The 19,145-nt window shown below is 39.2% G+C and overlaps 1 protein-coding gene across 1 annotated transcript in view; it reads right to left on the bottom strand.

Annotated features, from left to right (window-relative positions):
- Positions 1-19,145, bottom strand: part of DPP6 (dipeptidyl peptidase like 6) — a 553,890-nt gene that overhangs the window by 510,472 nt on the left and 24,273 nt on the right. The gene's annotated exons all lie outside the window — the stretch shown is intronic.

Here is a 19,145-nt window from a genome sequence, read left to right as displayed (position 1 = left end):
GGGTGCTCCACGGACCACAGGAGGGCTGTGAAAAGAGCTCTACAAATTGTCATGAACTGCTTGTAACACATTACCGGCAGTTCAGAACAAATCTGGACAAAGGGTCAGAACAAAGATCTACTGAGCACTGTCCAGTCAGTTATTGATTTTCTTTTTGGTACTAATATATGTTTGACATAACATTTTTGGTAGTAAAACAGAACCCAGCAGACCAAAAAATGGTGAACAAGGACAGAAATTTGAAATGGCACGATGAGGCCAAAAACCTTCATTACAAGCTCATACAAAATAAGAAAACAACAAATGAGAAATGTCACTAAAAATGAAACAAATCCTCAGTCAGCACAAGCCAGCACAACTATGTTCAGGTCAGAGAACTTATGCTGATTTACATTAGATGAGCATCTGGCCTCATATACCTTGTGATTTGTTATAGGCAGAATCAGCTTTCATGGGTATGACCTCATAACTCTGGGGCCATCCTTGTGGAGCTGATGTTAAAATACAGTCCATCACAGATATATGTGTGCCACTATTTTTAAAAGCTAAAAGCCAAATGGGACCCAAAGTCCCACTACGCAATTAGAAATAGGATGCAGTGCAGTTTCATGCCTTGACTGCAAAGTGGCTCCATCCACACTAAAAGCGTGTGGTAAATACATGGCAGGCAGCCGGACTGGCAGAGAAAGAGCAGGAGCTGCAGTCCCTCTGGTGCCATTCCCTGGCTGCAAGTACAGCTTGCTGGAGACCCCAGCCCTAGCTGGAAACAAGATGTTAGAGGGAAAAGTGAAGAACCTGTTCAAGCAGATGGCTTCTGTCAATCAGTTGTTAGTTTATTCCTGATGTTCAGAATTATTCCCCTAGAATTATTCCCCAGAAAAAGAAACAGTATTCAAAGGTAGCACTGTATGATGTCATTTTGAAGAGAAACTACTCTTAACAAAATAATTCAGGGAACTGTTCACACAAAGGTGACTGCCTGGAAAGATGACATAGAAAATTATACACTCTTGAGGTAGAAATGTGTATGTGTTATATCACATAATGGAAAACATCCATGGGAATAACAAGCATATATTATCTCTAGCTGGTCATAAAGTCAGTGATGTAATTTTTCAATCCAGTAGAGGGCAAACTTAGTCTGTATTTTCTCAAAATGCTCCTAAGACAGTCAGCGGCAGGTGTTCAGACATGTTTATCTTTCTTTTGATAATCTATACAGACGCGTAGCAACCAAAAGCACCAGAATTTATAAGATGAAATAGCATCAATTGTACCTATCATTCAGTGTGTCTTCAGCTGAATCAGTATTTATTACAAAATCAACAAACCAATGAAGGACAATATACATTTTTGAATATTTTCCATTACTGCACTGTTTTATACCATTAATTCCAATACTTGATTAATCAGCAATTACCCACCTATTTTCTGGAGATCAGCTGCTTCTATAACAAAGAAATGAAAAACATGCCTTCCTACTCTTACTAAATACACATCAGTACACCTGCTTCAAGGAGTGTTTTTTCAGCCGCTGTCTAGAAATGAAGCATCTGCTTGAAACATTGGGTTCTGGGATGTATTAAGGAATGCAAAGGTTTTTTTGAGAATGTTTTCTGAAAGACCCTCTTGCTTCTAGTATAAAATCTAGTATAAAATAGTATAAAAATGTTTTTATCTAGTATAAAAAAGCCTCTACAAAATCATATTGCTGTTAACGGCCATGCAGAGCATGCACAACTTTTCCAGCAATGACTTACATGATCCTGGCCAGATGAATTGAATAGGCCATTTTTTGCTTTTAAAATAATGTTTCGCTTATGTGTCCTGCTCCTCTCACAGAACTGAGGGCTCTGTGGAGCTGTTGTGGTTTAACCCGGCTGGCAGCTAAACACCACACAACCATTCACTCACCCTCCCCCCTCCTTCTCTGGGATGGGGGAGAGAAAAGGGAAAGTGAAGCCTGTGAGTTGAGATAAAGACAGTTTATTAAGACAGGAAAATAAATAATAATAATAATAATAATAATGTGTACGAAACAAGTGATGCACAATGCAATTGCTCACCACCCGCTGACCGATGCTAATTGTCACCCTCAGTGACTGGAGGAAGAAGGGGTCCTGCTCACTCTGCCCATCACCCAATACACTTACCTGAACTAGATATGGAAGCCAAGTGACAACTAGTCCTTACACAGTGAATTTCTATGATGGTAGAGCCCAAAGAACCAGAGCTGCACTGCAGCAGGCACCGTACCTGTGTGACAGTGGATCCTCAGGGAGGCTTAGCTGAACTTACTCCAGAAGCAGGGCCATGGCTCAAGAGATTTGAATTTTGCTTACAAATCTGCCATTGGCCTGTGCAAAAGGCCTTTTCCATTGCTAAAATTAGGCAAAACCATGGCCTTTTTTAAGTGATTAAATGAAAAGCACCATCGTGTCTGAATACTGTGAAATATCACAATTACCCTGAATAGCCTTGATCATTACAGCCTCCACCTTGCAAAAAGCTGAGCAACATGACTCAGCCCAAAGTATTTATGTGTATGCTTTGACCTACTGGGACTATTCCCGTGCTAGAAGTTGAGCACATTATTAAATAAATACCTGGACTGGAGTCAGTGTGCTCAGTAGAACCCAACTTTACTATGACTCTTTAGGAACCATCAATGCTCTCTTTCAAGACCCTTAGCTTATTTAAGACCTTTAGGGAGCCAAAGATGGGATGCACACACATATGTATAGCATATATACAAACACGCACAAACACACTGGTTGTATTTGGGCAAATACACTGTTTATATTTGGGCAAATCCCCCTAGAGCACCATTAACCAAGCTAGTGTAGGAAAGTACACCCAAAGAGCCCATTTCTGTGAGAACAAATCCAACACATCTAGTTGCAGCTGTAACGCTCTTTCAGCAAATCTATCTCATGGTCTGTCCAGCTGGTGCCCCTCCTAACACTAAATGAGCCATGCGCCATTAATTAACCTCTCACATCATTGATCTTGTCAGGGACACCAACCTGTCTCTCTGAATCTGCCATTCAATCCATCAGCACCTTAAACTGACACCACTAAGAGTTATGTCCTGTTCCTTCCACAGAGTCATTATCAGCTGCCTGCACACAGCGCCCTGCCTCATGTCTTCCACAAAACACACACTTCCTTCTGAAAACGGCTAGTATGGGCATTAAAGAAAGAAAAGAGGCCACAAGGCAAAAAAAGACACAAAGAAATGTGTCACACATATTGTGGTAACCTGGGTCTATTTTTCCCTTTTTTATCACCTCTTGAAACCTCTGTTGATATACAAGTTAAGGCTGAAATCTGCTTTTCCTCAATAATAATAAAAAACAATAAAATATAATTAATATTAATAATAATAATAGTAACATTAATAATAATAATAAAACTCAGTTATGGCCTCTGATGCCTTGCCTCCCTCTTCCAAGTGCCTCCCTTTACCATGGGTAAGTTTTCTGTGTAAGAGAGCTCTCAAAAAGTTGTGTTTCAGGTTACAGGTTTTAGATGTAGAAATAAAAAGAAATAATGCTTCACTCATGTTTCACTGCTTGTAGGCAGATTGCAAAAGATATGGCTGTAGGAGAAATGCAGCATTGGGTACTAAGCCACCAGTGAATGCAGGTCCCAGGTGGCATCAGAAAAGGAAAGGACCAAGAAAAGGTCTTGTGCAAACAGTGGACCCTGTTAGGCAAACATCCTCCCAGGTCTGCTGAGGGCTGTGTCATTCCTGCAGGATAGGGCTGAAACTTTTCAGTTAAGAGTAGAGGCAACACTGGTAAGAAGTAAAAATCCTCTTATCCAATACAGTCTTATCCAGTACAGCCAACAGTATGTTTCTCTTGAAGAAAACTAGATTCTGCTAGAAATGTGGATTCTTAGAGACACAAGCTATTAAATAGTGCTAGTGGCTAGACTTTATACAACATCAAAGAGAATAATATTTTTGGTTTCATATAAGCGCTAAAAAAAAAAAAAATCTTAGATGGAACTTGCAGAGTTTAAAATAGTTTCTTACGGAACAGAAGTTAGCTTTTTTTTTTTTTTTCTTTCAATTGAGCTTACCTAACCCTCCCCATCCCCCAAACCATTCGAGACAACCATTTCAACCATTTTCTATTTTGCTGAATTATTTTAAATATATATGTAATTGGTGTTCTTGTAAAAACTCTGGTCAAAGGAGCTAATCCTGAGGAGTGAGGAACTCATTAGCCACAGTTAGCGAAGACCCCAATTTAGTAATATCAGAGAACTCCTCAGGGAGTGTGAAAGCTCTCTGTGAAGATCACCAATCACATAAATCTTGTCAGAAAAGCTTACCTACCCACAGATGCTAAACTGGCCCATCAATGGGGAAGACAACTCCACATCATGCACCACACACCAAAGAACATCCAAATGTTCCACCATATCCCCTCTAGATGCTACGATTTCACTCACAAACCCAAGAATACTGTTTGTCCTAGGGATGTTTGTTTTACTTCTGATGTTGTGTGAAATGAAATGGTCATCACAACGCCAACTGCTCAAGCTCAAAGTGCTACAGTAGCAACCAAGGAAGGTTCAGCTTGAGGATGGAGGAAGGGTTGATGGGAGCCTCTCTTAGGAGCCCAAGGCACAGCCCTAACACACCATTTTTACAGTCACTCTTCAGAGGTGGCTTTTGCAGAATTAAGGGACTGGGGATATTTCTCTGTCAAGGATCTTAGCATTTTAATACATTTGTTTCATCTATGTACCTCAGAGCCACACATGACAGCATGATGCTTTGCAAGAAGGCAAGAATAAGACAGCTATTATAGTGAACTCTGGCTGTGAATTTAATTCTTGCTTGACTCAGTCACACTCACTGAAGAGTTTGTGCCAGAGATGCATGTTTAAGCAGGGCACTAAATCAATATTTACCATAATTTGGAAAGATGCCTGAGCACAGCCTGGGAACCAAGGAAACACTTGATGCATAACTATCAATGAAATACAGGGCTCTCAAACTTTACAGACAATAAACTGCCCACTGGGCACTGCTTGGCAAAGAAAGCTAAATCCGCATTATAAATACCCAGACCTGAATAGTGCCTTCCCAGCCTTCCATGCTGTGGTCTCAGCTACAAAACTTGTGTGTCACAATAATTTATTTATTTGTTTGTTTATTTGTTTGTTTGTTAAAGGCACTGTAAGTCTGTGACTCATATAAACTCTTCCAGCACACATTCCTTCAGTGTGCCTCTTAGAGGCAGACTTCAAGCCACCTTTCCTGAAACCTCTGACATTCTCTGCATCTTCTGGAGAAATGTAGAGCTGCATCTGCCAAGCCAGCTTTTGGTACTCAGGGACATCTGGATGAACCCTCTGATGCCAAAGGTTGTCTGAGCAGGACTTATCTGGATTTTGTAATAAAATGAAAGTCTGGGGAAGCACTACTCCCCATGAAGCATAAAAATTAATTAATTAATTAATTAATTTTTTAAAAAATTACAGAGGAGAGGCTCACCACAAGTTTATTGTTGGAATTAGGAAATCCTGAATCAGAAAGCAAAACTGACAATCCAAATTTCTCACTAACGCAAAACTCTGAAGGAAAAAAAAATCCCATCACAATATAGAAAAGTTTCAATAATGCCAAAGCATTTTAATTAAATATTAAATACAAAAAATATACACAATGAATGGCAATGTGAACAATGTTTTGACTGATACTATGACAGGTAAAACAAAACTAATCAAACCAGGAAAGTAAAAATGAAATATTTCATACATTTAAATGAAACAGCTGACATAATTCATTTATATTTATTCTCTATTTAAAACTGTATCAAAACTGAAACCAATTTGTCCCTTCAAAATGTGTCTACTTTGATTAAGCTGCATTTCCTGATAGTTGTTAAATTTAAAATGTTTTTGATCATCTCTAATTAAGAGCCCTCCTAAAGCCTAGAAACTGGTTGAAACCGAAGGGAAGTATTTTAGATGAGAAACAGAGATGTGAATAGAAGCTAAGTATGTGAAGTGGCCATTTGATGATAGCATGTGTCAGGAATATGAAGAGAGAAAGGAATAACTGATGATTTCAGGAATTTTTGTGGGGGAAAAAAAAATATTGTACATGCCTTCTAAACTGACTTTGACACATAAAATGAAGCACACACCTGAAGCACCAGGTTTTACCTCTCTTCTACAGACTTACTCCACCATTGAGGCCCATAAATGTCACATTTCTTATTCTAAAGAGAAGAGCACATGAGAATTTGTGTATACAAGAGAGAAACTGAATTAATAAGTGTGTTAACACCTCTTCTGCATTTCCCAAAGCATCTCGTCTTAGCTGAGTGCATCTTTATAGGCTCTGACTCTTCAAAGGCTTTCACAGTTGCTTAACCTGAAGCAGATGAACATACATTTCTAAAAGTTACATGTATTTTTAAAAGACATTTTTGTTTAAAAGTTAAATAGATGCCTAAATCTATGCAGTACTGAAGCATAAGAATACAAACTCCTTGAAACTGGTTTCATATACCACTCAAAAGCTGCTGCCAACATCTTTGGTTCTTGCCCTAAAACAAACACAATGTGATGACTACAATAATAAATAATGAAGCTTTTGCTACATGTTTTGGGGAGCCTGGGAAAGCATGAAAGACAACGAGACCAGTTTCCAGGCTTGGATTTGCTCAAGGTATGAAAGTGAACCCAATGAGCTGCTTGACCCGTTGCTGGCACATCACATGTCCCAGCTTCTCAACCCTGTCAAGCAAAGGGCAGTGCTCAGGCCACCATGTGTGAACTAGAGCTAGAGGAAACTTGTGGTGTTAGCAAAAATGAGACAGTGTGCTGCAAACCTACACAGCAGCTCCTGCAAGGCACAATTGCACATGAAGATGGGGTAAAAAAGGGAAATAACCTGCTAAAGAGATGTGTGGTCTCACGAATGCGCAGCCTCCCCCACTCTCCCCTTTCCATCTATCCCAGACACACTAAAACGAAAACAGTGGCCTGAAAGAGATCCTGGGAGAACAAAACACCATCTCCAAACAGCAAAAGTGACATGCTGCTAGATGCAGATAGTGGGGGAAAGCAAAGTGTAAACATTTTACAGCATGGAGTGGGTTTGCTTTTGTGCTTGAAATAAGCTCAGCTTTTTCTAAATACTACCAAACATATGAAAAATTGCCAGCTCATCTACTTCAAGTATCATTTCCCATTATTTCTCCTTTATTGAACCTTGAACATAGGTGGCTGCTATTATTTTCAGATATTTGTAGGGTTACCATACACTTATACGTGAAAAAAGTTCAGACAAAACCAGGTGCTGAGCAGAAGGATGAAGAAAATCACACTAACATGGAGCCTGTGTTATGGGAAGAGACAAGCTTGGCTTTTTAAGCCTAGTAAAACAAAAGCTCAGAGGGAATATGACTGTTGCCTATAAATACATCAAGGAATCAAACAAGAGAGGAAGGAGAGCTATTTAAGCTCTAAAGGACAACACTGGCACAAGAACAAATGGAGATAAACTGGCCATTAATAAATTGAGGCTGAAAATTAGAAGAACGTTTCAAAGCAATAGAGAAGTGAGGCTCTTAAACAATTTTCCAGTGGGAGTAATGGTAGCAAATGACCTAATTTATTCTATGAGGGATCAGTTAATTAGTTTATGAAAGGATTTATCTGACAGAGACTGGCCATGGCAGAAGGATGGCCTCAAACCCAAATGTCCTGTACGGATTCATGTTTCTACGTAATTTGAAGTGTTGATTCAATGTCTTATTGAATGGTTTATCATGATGATTTTTAAACCCAGAATGATTTTTCTTCTGAGTGATTCCATTAAACATTGACACTGAAATGCATGTTACATTCCAAACACCAAGAAAAAGTCTTTGTATGGGGGAGTTACATTTTAAGACACACACAACATTGGCAGAGAGTGTGGTGCTCAGATGCTTAGAGTAAATGAAATGGAGGTGAAAGACAAAGATAAGCACAGACAAGAGCACCACCCCTGTGAAAGCACATGGCCTTTACCGAGGGAAGAAAACCATGACATTTTCCACTCTTAATCTCTACATTTCCTTCTTATTTCATACTTTTTATACACTGAGATATGAGTGGATGAGATTTATGGAAACTTGTGAAGGAAGGTGGTTCATAAATTTCTGAGTGAAGGAGATGGAGATAAGTGGCACTCTGGAGGACAGGAGGTGTTCTTGATTACTAATTTCTGGCTGCTCATCACTTGCAGCTAGCTGAGGAGGCAGATCTCCTCCTGCTTCTCACTTTGGTGGGATCTTCTTCTGTTGGTGCCCAGTCATACCACTGGCTGCACTGGTATCTGCCTTGATGAGCATTGATGCTTTGTAGAGAGGTACGTAGAAGAGTACTACATCTATTCCATGAACTTCTTATCCCACCTGTTAATAGATTTTATTATACCTTTTCTATTTTAAGGAACAGAAGCATACTTTGGTCAATTGAAATACTACTTTAAAAAATATAAGCCTGATGAACTGAAATGTCTCATTTCCTAGTCTGCTTTCCAACCCAAAGCATTTTAAATGTCAGGCAGGTCTGCTGACACATGCTGGAAAGAAAAACTCTGTTCTTTCACATGCTCAAAAATGCCCAGCACAGTCCTTCCCTAAGGGCACAGCCTGTCTCATTTCAGATTGTGTTGGTATTGTCTTTTGTTTTGTTTTGTTTAAGTCAAGTCCCTTTCAGAGGGACTTGAAAAAGTACCTTGTGTGTTTCAAGGGAATACAAAAAAAAAAAAAATTATTTCAATAGACATGGCTTCGTGGCATTTAAGAGCAGAAGACAATTGCACTCGATAAACACAAGGTTAATCTGGGGCAAGGATGGTCTTTTGTCCAAGAGTCACTCTGGTATGTCATTTTGTCTTTGAAAGATGAAATCATGTAATTGAAAAATCCCTGCAACATTGTGTTCTCTAATGTTTTTACACAGATTATTTTGGATGTAGATCACTTGACAGCGAACTTCATTGTTTCCAGTTAAAGTGCAAAATAGCAGGTTCTTCCCTTAAACTATGCATGTGAAGGATATCATCTTTCTCTCAGCCAACTGCTTACACAAAATATCCAACTAACGAAAAAAAAAACACGTCAGTTTTAAAAGCACCATTGAACATCCTGCATGGATCATTCGGAGGACAATGACGTCACAATCTCAGACCAGGACATTCTGCACCTACCAAACTATAACTAGGAAAGTGGTCTGGAAGAAAAGACTGAAGGACAGGACATCAAAACTCATTCCCATCCCCTTCTGGGCCTCTTAGAGACCAATAGCTAGTCCCAATCCTGTCAACCTCTCCTTGGGCACTCAATGCCCTGGCTTCCAGTTCACACATCAAGTGCAACCTTGTCTTCTGCATCAAAACGCAGTGGTGCACAAAGCTATGGCAAACATGCAGCTTAGGAAAATTTGGTTTATTACTAGTTTGAATGGCTATATCTATGCAAAGAGACAAAATAACCCACTGGATGATCTCCCCTCCTGAGGCCAAGTAGCATGGTTGCATCCATCCAGCTGAAGTCCCTCGCTTCTCTGAAACAGGGAGCATATGCTGACAGCCCACTGGGAAGGTCTTTAGCCTCTGCTACAGCTGGAGCTGTGCCTGAACACTTCTGGGGACAGTGACAGATGAAAATTGTGCCAACAACTGTGTTAACAACCTAACAGCACGGACAACCACATGCAGTTGTCAGGCTCTGGCCTGGCCCTGTTCAGTTGCCTAGCACAGACACCCTCAATTCATCAGACCTTTTGGAGGGATGAAGTGAGACCTCTGTAGTCATACAGTGCTCTGGTAACAGAATGGGTAAGATTGACAATGATATTACAGCAATCTTATTTTATTGGAAAATCCCTCAGAAGACACTATGGGGAAAACGGTTTTAATCTAAAGCCCTTTGAAGACAATCAAAAGAGACTCACACCAGCTTCAGTGGATTTGTGTTAGGATCTCCAGGCTCATAGGCTGAGAAAGAAATGTCATGGGTTAGAAGCTGATTAAAAATAAAACACTAAGAATACATGGCAGGTTTCAACATGGTAAAGATAAGCAGAGGGCTTTGGTAATTTCTATGTAGATTTTGGGGATAACACCACTTTCTTAGAAGTAACAACACTTGAAAAGGAGAGAAAATTATTTAGGTGTAGTCAGTCTAGAAAATACTAAAATAGACTGTATTTATGCATTAACAAGGCAAATGAGAAGATGATGAGTTGAAATCTATTATTTCGTCAAATGTCCAGAGTATATGAGGCAAAGTTTGACAAATTTCAATTTGGGTGCCAGGCTAATGCAGCAGGTAAAAATAAGCACATGTAAAAAACATTAACCATAAAGGACAGATCACCAGTTACTGCAAATTGCCCATAAAATCAGTAGACCTAAATTAATTTAGATTAGTTTGGCTACAGTGTTGTGACACTAGCGATGCCAAAAAAAATCCAAAAGCAATCATGGAGGAATTCAAATTCTGGTACTACAAAAGTGCTCTAACAAAACATAGAATCAAAGAATTGTTTGAGTTGGAAGGGATCTTAAGGACCTAGTTCCACCTCCCCTGCCATGAGCTGGGACCCCTCCCACCAGCCCAGGCTGTCCCTAGCCCCATCCAGCATAGCCTTGGGCACTGCCAGGGATGGGGCAGCCACAGCTCCTCTGGGCAGACTGGGCCAGGGCCTCACCGCCCTCTGAGTGAAGAATTTCTTTCTAATTTCTAATCTAAACCTACCCTCTTTTAGTTTAAAGCCATTACCTCTTGTCCTATCACTGCTCCACAGAGAGAAGAATAATCAATAGGCTATCCATGAAAAATCATATGATATTTGTATATCCTACTGCCTGAAAAATGAATTAACAGGGTAACACTGCATGTTATTGTTCTGCAAATAGGTAAAGCTCCTGAATCTGCATGGATTCTGACCAAATGCTATCAAATATAAAAATTCTGATATGGCTCCACTCCATCACTGTAAGATAGACAGGTTATACTGAGGACACAACTTTGAGATGCACAAAATTACTAGAGACAAATTTTCCTGAATGGAGCAGCAAATATTTCAAATATGCACACATACACTGATTAATTAGCAAAAGAGGTGTAAGGAATAAATTCTTGATGCTGTAGGTGAATGCACCTGGAAACAGCTTTGTTTAGATAATGCAAAAAAGCATAAACTGTTTTTCAAGTAACACAGTGATTGGTGCACGAAATAAATGTTGTTGTTACACTAGGAGTTATCACATGATTTACAAGTTCAACAACACTGAGAAACAAAAGACAGTAATATTGAAGACTGAAATTTAGAAAAGAACTAGCAAAAACATCAAAAAGCAAGTATGGAAATTTTGAAGTCAAAACCAAACAAATTAAAACTTCTTTTTGATCCAACTGCTTAGACAATCTTTGAAGTTTTGTTGGATGACAGTCAGATATTTCCCTGATGTAAATCTGCTTATTCACTTTTTTTTTTTCCCTGAAACATAATTGGAAGCTTATAACCTGGAATACAATCCAAAAGTGGGTTTTCCTGCTGACAATACTGAACCTTCTTTTTTGGCAAAAAGCTTTATGAAAGAATCAGGCTTTTGTTTTCATTAGGACCATGCTGTAATCTCTCATTCTTTTGTATGCTTGCTTCTGGACACTGAAGACACACTTGTCAGTGTGTGCCTAGATTCATGTGTTTGCGTTTAGTCTATTTGCCTGGCTACTTCCACCTTTTCAACCTTTTCTAAACCAGGATCCGTCTTTGGCTAGCTTGGCTGCAGGGTGGCTAGCATGTCCATTTCCTGCAAGGCATATCTCTCCCACAAATCAAATGCATCTTTGGAAGGAGGTCCCCCACCACCAGCACAGCAGTACTGTAGCATCCAAGCACGTAAAAAGGAAACAGAAAGGTATCAGAAGAGCTGTAGGGATGAATGGCAAAGTTCACTAAGTTACTCAAACCTAGCTATTGTCCTTGTAAAAATGAACCTTGCTTGCATGAAGTCCTCAGAAAGGAGCATAAACTATAGCCTGAAATCTGTACTGTGATGGCTACCATTAATTATGAAGGCTGATGTTGGCATTTATCTCATTTCCTCCAATACCCTTACCTCAGGCATCAATGTCAGATATTGTCAATTGAGAGAAACGGGCATTTCCAGCAGTTTTTGTCTCTGCTGGTCATGAGCAGCCCTGGAGAGATGTCTGTCTCATCCAGAATACAGTCCCTTCAGTGTCTTGTTCGCCGACAGAAATTAACTCTCATGGAAGAGTTTCTGGATTTCTCAGTTAGGAAAAATGAATTGGGACCCTGACAAGCAAAGCAAAAAAAAAAAAAAAAAAAAGAAAAAAAAATAAAAAAAAAAAGGAAAAAAAAAGGATGTTTGCAGTGTTTGATATATTAACAGCGGGTATTTCTGTTAACCTCATAAAAAACTGACCCTTCTTTAAAGCCTGACTAGGTCCACTTCACTATTTTAGCATTCCTTAGTTCCACACAGTATTGGACAGCACTGGACCATCAATTTAAAAAAATTGTCACTAATAGCTAAATTCTAAATGGACTTTGCAGCCTTTTACCCATTTCTGTCTTTGCTGACAAGATGTCTTTTTGATGCAGGAATTTTCTTTTTTCTTTCTGATAGCATTAGTCTCCTTTTCCTTTTGGTAGCTACGGAGGTGGGATGCTGAGGGAGCTGTTTGATGCAACTGGCAAGATATCAGTGTATGAGATTGCCTTGTTATATCTTCCTTGAGGAATTCTGGGTCCCACAGACTGTAAGCGCAAAATTGCAAAAATAATTCCAAATTTTCTCCTATAACAAAGTTTTCAGTGATCAAAACTGACAAAAAAAAAAAAAAGATTCTCTTAATTATCCTTACACAAATCCAGTGTCTTTTTTTTCCCCTACACATCTTGATGTATTCCTCTCATTTAAAACTGATTTAAAGTCAAGAGTTGCGGTGCTGTGTAGAAAGAACTTTTTTTCCCTCAATATTTAACTGCAGCCATTGTTACATCAATTTTTCTTCAAAGTTTTAGTATCCTTTACAATGCATTGTTTTGCAGCCTGATTCATTTTTTTGACATTCACTATTTCCTCCATCTCTTGTAATTTTATGCATCTCATTCAGGTCTCTCCACATTCAATTCTTCCACTCTTAATAGAAATGAATTTTCCTTAAGCTGTCTTCTTAATACATAGACTGTCACAGCACAAAGCATGCTCACACTTTTAGCGTCAACGTCACTTCTCTTCCTCCATATTTTTTCATTTTTTTCTTCCTCCACGATACACACCATTTCAAAGCAATAAAGTGATGGAAAGCACACAATAGCAGGGCTTTCTTGGAGACGGGGGCTAAAGGTGCCCAATTCAGCAGGAAAACATGCTGATTCCCAATCACTTTAACAGAGTTCAGTGCATTAAATATAGGCTTATGTCTGTATGTTACAGACTGGCTGTGCACAATAGACAGTAATGGCTCTATCGAAGCTCTTAGGGCCTTTTATGAGAACTCTCAACACGAGAGAGTCTTTTATTCTTCCTGACAAGTTGATCCTTTAAACTACTCCAGTAAAAGGAAGAGTGGAACAAGGCAAAGCTAAAATTTTAGCTTTTGCTCAGCATATACAGACCAATGCTAATTAAGACTAACTATCAAAGAGACATTGCTAGGGATTTCAAGCTTAAATGTAATGATGTGTACTATAACTATTTAAAAAAAATAAAAAAAAGGATGAGAGAGCTTGACTCTGAGTTTTAATGAATGTACCCTTTTCTCAGACCGAGACACCTGGAGTTGTGTACAGAGAGCTATCTAAAAAGCATTCACAACAACCCAAATTTAGATCAGACTCACCTGATTTTCGATCTTGTTATGACAGCCAATCTCTTAGATGGTTGCATAATCCTTTTGCTGCTCTATATAGGCAGTCAGTGGAGTGAGCACAACACAGAGGTGATGTGATTTCAGTAATCCATGTTGCTGAGGAGGCTTAGAGCTACATTCTCAGCTAGATTTATTTTGTTTCTTTTTCTGGACATAAAAACATAATTCTTTTCAAGGTCAGATAAAATACACTGCAATACTAAATGTGGGAAGTAATAAAGGCATTTAATGTATTATCAGGCCACCAAGCCTGCATTATTTCCGGTAAAGATGGCACATAGCACCCCAGAGATAGGAATGTCTTTTTTTTTTTTTTTTTTTAATGTGTCTCAGAGGCTGCTGTGCACCATTCAGAGTCGAAGAAATATTTAGAATGGAAAACTCAAAACTGCACCCTTCTGTCCATAGCAAACTGTCAACAGACTACTCTTTGCTGACAAGTACAAACACACACACCACCCAACCCCTATTTTTTTTTCTTTTCTGCCTCTGTCTGTGAAGAGAGAAAATACTTTTTAGTAGACCAGCTCATAAAGTTGGAAAAACTGACAAGTTTTTGGACACACAATGACCTCCTCCAGGCCTGACATAGAAACACCATTCTTCAGAAATAAATGCAAGCTAAGAACAGCTGTTCAGAATTTAAGAAAGTATGTTAATCAGTTAGAGCACCTGAGAGAAAAGGCAGCTTGCATCTACACAGCAGAAAGGGAAGTGTTTGCAGAGGTTGTGGGCGATAAGGTTTTTTTTTTCCCATGGGAAATAGAGAGGAAGACAGGTAATTTATCATCAGTGCAACATGGAAGAGTTCCCAAGAAAAACAGGAAGCTTCCCACAGATACAACTTAGAACTGGTACTTGGGTTCAGCCAGCTCTCAGACTGAGGGGACAAACAGAGGTCAGAGGGAACATCTAGACTGTCACTAGAGCACAGACTACAGCACTGTAGAAATCCAGGGAGGACTCGGGGAGGGTCTGTGCCCTCTCCTAGTGGAGTCCTCAAAGAAAAGCATCAATCATTACAAAATATTTTTCTGGAGTGCTGCCACCATCCTTTGGTAGGATGGCAAAACAGCATAACCAGCTATGCTGAGTGTAGCAGAAGGTCCAGAACTGGGAATGAGAGCCTGCTTCTTTCCAGAGAAGTATGAGGGTGCATCCATCACTGCTCCTTCTAGTCTGCCTCCTGGCTTGAATTCAGGGAACTTATAAAGTCAATGTGGCCATATTCAGACTTTCATCAAGGATTATAAAGATGCAAATGAAAAGTATATGCTACTATAAATTATCAGTGTTCTATAATACTTATGATTTTGTTATCTGCCTATGACAGCTACACCTGAAGGCTATGTCTGGTACAGAGGGAGGGTGGGATTTTCATAAGTACGTTGACTTGACCTGGTCCTCGCCAAAGGCAAACTCATTTCAGTGAACTAACGGTCACCATTTCTCAAATATGTCACCTTGAGTTATCAACCTTCCCCTGTATCAGAACACAGCATGAGTTACAAAGCCCTAAGGACTTCTGGGCATTGAAAGATGCGATTACCCTGGAGATGAATACAAAATGTTTTACAAATTATTTTTTTTTCTTTCTTCTGCTGAGTGAAGAAAAGGGCAACAGAAATGGCCAAGTAGGACAGAATGAGGAAAAACATCAAAAAACATCTTTGCACATACTCCTTGTTCCTCTTCATCCTGATTTTTAATCTCTCTAATTTGAGCTGGGAATTTTCAGATCAGTAGTTAATTGGAAATGACCAAGATTATACGACAGATGTTCACTTAGGAGTCCACTGATATTAAAGCGGTATTAGGACTTGCTCTTCACCAATGCTGAAATGGTGTGGACTGAAAGAAGTCCGTCATCAGCTAACATGAATAAGTCAATCATAAGTATACTGTAACACACAGGAACACCCATTGGAAAGGGTATTTTTCCAAAGAAATGATCTACAAATTACAGCTGTGAGATTTTCAAGACTATTCACTCTGGTCAGTTGTTGCAATGTGTCTTAAAGACCCTTGTACTGCTGGTTACTTCAAATTTGTAGCACCTGATCCAAAATTTTTTATATAAAGGCTTCAAAGCTTATTCTGGGCAAAAGCATGGGAAACATTTCCAAATACTTTTCAAAGGCATCTGAGATTTCTTCTATAAATTGTTGAGCTGGGCTGCATAGTACCATCTCCAGCTGTGGTGAAACATCTCATATGCACGTCTTTCACAAATACATTCTCTGCTAATCCATTTGATATCCTGTAGTAATTTAGGATTAAGCCAGATATTGTCCAAAGTTTTTATAGAGGTTTCTGATTTATACAACAAAAAAGTAAAATGAAAATTCCCCACCAGCAATCATCTTGCTTGAAACAAGCAGTTCAAAGGTCACATGAAGAAATGTATTCCCCATGAACAATAAAGCTAAGAGTCGATCTTTGGAAATTAGGGTAATGTAGATTCTATTTTAAATGAAATTCAGCAGAATTATTGCTAAACTCCTCTTGTTCCTGATACCATAGCTGCCACCAATTATACACGCAGATGAGCAGTATGAAAAGGAAAATATTTTTTTCCAGAGACATTCAAAGAGGAGAAAAGGGGAACAGCCTGCCTAGCTCATTTATAGCCCTCATGTCACATACTCATGTGGGGGTACAATTTAGAAACTATTGGTTTTCTTAAATTGCATAAACGTATCTCAGCATTTTCCTAGTCTAGCTTTAACATTACAATTTACCTGAAGATTTCCTTGTACTTTCTTACATCATGTATTCGTAACCATCCAAAGAATTTGTGAAAAGTAAGATTGCCACTGACTGAAATATGCTGTGTTAAGACAACACACTCCAAAATCTTGTGCTAATGCTACATGTGTTTTACTATTCTTGAAAAAAGCTGGTGTGTGTGTGCGCACGTGCATATGTGTGTGTGTGTGTTAGGTCCTACAAGCTGGATTTTAAAGTGATAAATCCCGTTATTTGAAAGCTCCCCAGAAGCAAGACAACTTTTCAAAGCCTTTAACTTGATCGACATAGGTTTCTGAATGGGGAACTGTGTTAAAATACCCAGTTCCTCCCATTTGTTACATACTCTGTAGCTTTTCATGCTTAATGTGCATTTTCTAAGGGAGCTGATGTTATGTTTATATCAGCTCAGGAAGGTTACAAGCCATCACAATTGTTTTGGATAGATCATGAAAGAGAATCTTGTTTTCTTGTCTCCACTTAAAACAAAAATAAATACACACACATCTGTGTTCATCACCACTGATGCTCAAATCTGCACCTGAACCAAGGCTGCCACCTGCTTCAGTGTTGAAACAAGTTCAAAGAGTTTGTCTCCCAGTGAATTAAATGGGAGTGAGGAGCCTCCAGTTCATGATCAGTAGGAGCTCACAAAAGGCTCCTGGGCCAGCCTGTCCAAGACATGAGGTCAGGTTATTAAAGGCCACAGGAAGACGGAACTCAGGTTTAACTCACTCCCTAGTACTTGCTCCTAATTAGGAGTTTCTCTCCTAATGCTAGTGCCTTCCATGATAATGTTTGTCAGGCTGGAGCCTTAGAGTTTGTGCCTGTGGACATGAATAACGGCACTGAGAGGTCAGGATGGGAAGAAATTCCTTTGAAGCAATTCACACAAGAGAAGTGCTTCCCCGTTAGCCCCAGTGTGTGTTCTGGTGCCTGCTCGGTCCTGCCCCACCTGCCTTCATGCTGACTATGGCGTGAACGTGTACCCAAAGCAAGCACAGGCATATGTGCAGGATCTGGCCCCAAGGCTGTATGATACTGAAGAGATGGAGACAGACAACAGAGATGCAGAAACAGATCCAGCTTCCCTTTGAATCAAACCAGTCAAAGCCCAAGCCAGGCTCAGACTGCTGTCACCAAAGGCCCCGTTTGCTCAGTATGCCATATGATGGACGCTTAGCTATATATGCCCTGACCTGCCCCAGTGATATAGTCAGGAGCCTGGTGTCTGCTGTTGGTTTTTGCTTCTTTTGTTTTTTTGGTGGTTTTTTTTTCCTTTTTTTTTTATTTAATGACACAGAGGTCTGGAGATGTGAGTGATAGTTGTGTTCTAGAAATAGAAAGAGAAATAATAAAATTAAATTAGAATCGGTCCCCTACAGATGGCTCTGTCACTATAAAAGCTGCCTGCTCTCAAATTAGCATTTGTTTATACATAAATTTAGAACACCATGATAAATTAACACCCTCCCAAGAGAAATGCACTCTTCTCAGTGGTTTTTCTCTTCCCTTTGGAAAGCGAGAGGGGGGAAATGCTATTTTCCCTTTGAGGCATTCACAGCAGAAATTCAACAGCAGCACAAACAGTGAAAGTATTGTGGATGGAGTAAAGGCTTCCTTGGTAACTTCTGAGTGTCACCATTCACTTTGAATGAAGGACTTGGATAGGGTCAGTAAGACTGCAATACCAATAGGAAGTAAACATGGTGTGTCTTTGTCGGCCTTTCAAATCTAAAAAAAGATATAGGCAAGTATTAAATAAATAAAGTGGTTAAGCTTAAAGCTTATGCAAAAATGGAGAAAGTAATAAATCTTGAAAAAAAAATGGTAATAATACTAAGAAAAGAAAAACTGTGATAAAAATGAGAAGCTTTAGCACACTGACCAGGAAAGTGATTTGGAGCTGTTTGAGAGATTAAGCATTTTTACTGTGAGAAAAAAAAATAAAAAATAAAAAAATCCCTAAAGCTGTTAGTCCAATATGCAGCTGAAATGAAGGTGGCAAACAGAATGTGTGGTTGCTAGGATAATATAACATAAATCAAAAGCACTACTATAATTTCTATACACTGTAAGGAACTGATAAGACCTCTCCGGGTATATTATACCTAGCCACGGTTATCATATCGAGGAAAGCTCCCGTGCTTTTTCAAAGAATGCGCTGCAGATGAAAACAAAGTGAATATAAATCCTGCAAAATTTGAATTATTAACTACAAAAAGATTTTGGATGAGAAATTCACAAACAGCAAAAGACAACAGCTGACAGACCTAAGTCTGAAAGTTGGGTATTATTCATCAAAAAAAAATCTATTGAGGTTTGTCAGCCCGAAAGTTTGGTTATTTATTAAATTCTTGCCTCTTCTCAAATACAAATGGACTACATGAACAGCTCCTAACCATCTCTGTGTTTTATCCATCATCTCTCCAAGGTTACAGTAGAAGCTGTTTCAAAATC

The sequence above is a fragment of the Anser cygnoides genome, chromosome 2 (assembly GCF_040182565.1).
Source record: "Anser cygnoides isolate HZ-2024a breed goose chromosome 2, Taihu_goose_T2T_genome, whole genome shotgun sequence".
NCBI lineage: Eukaryota > Metazoa > Chordata > Aves > Anseriformes > Anatidae > Anser > Anser cygnoides.
The sequence above is the reverse complement of the archived record's forward strand: the minus strand, read 5'-3'. Positions and strand labels throughout refer to the sequence as shown.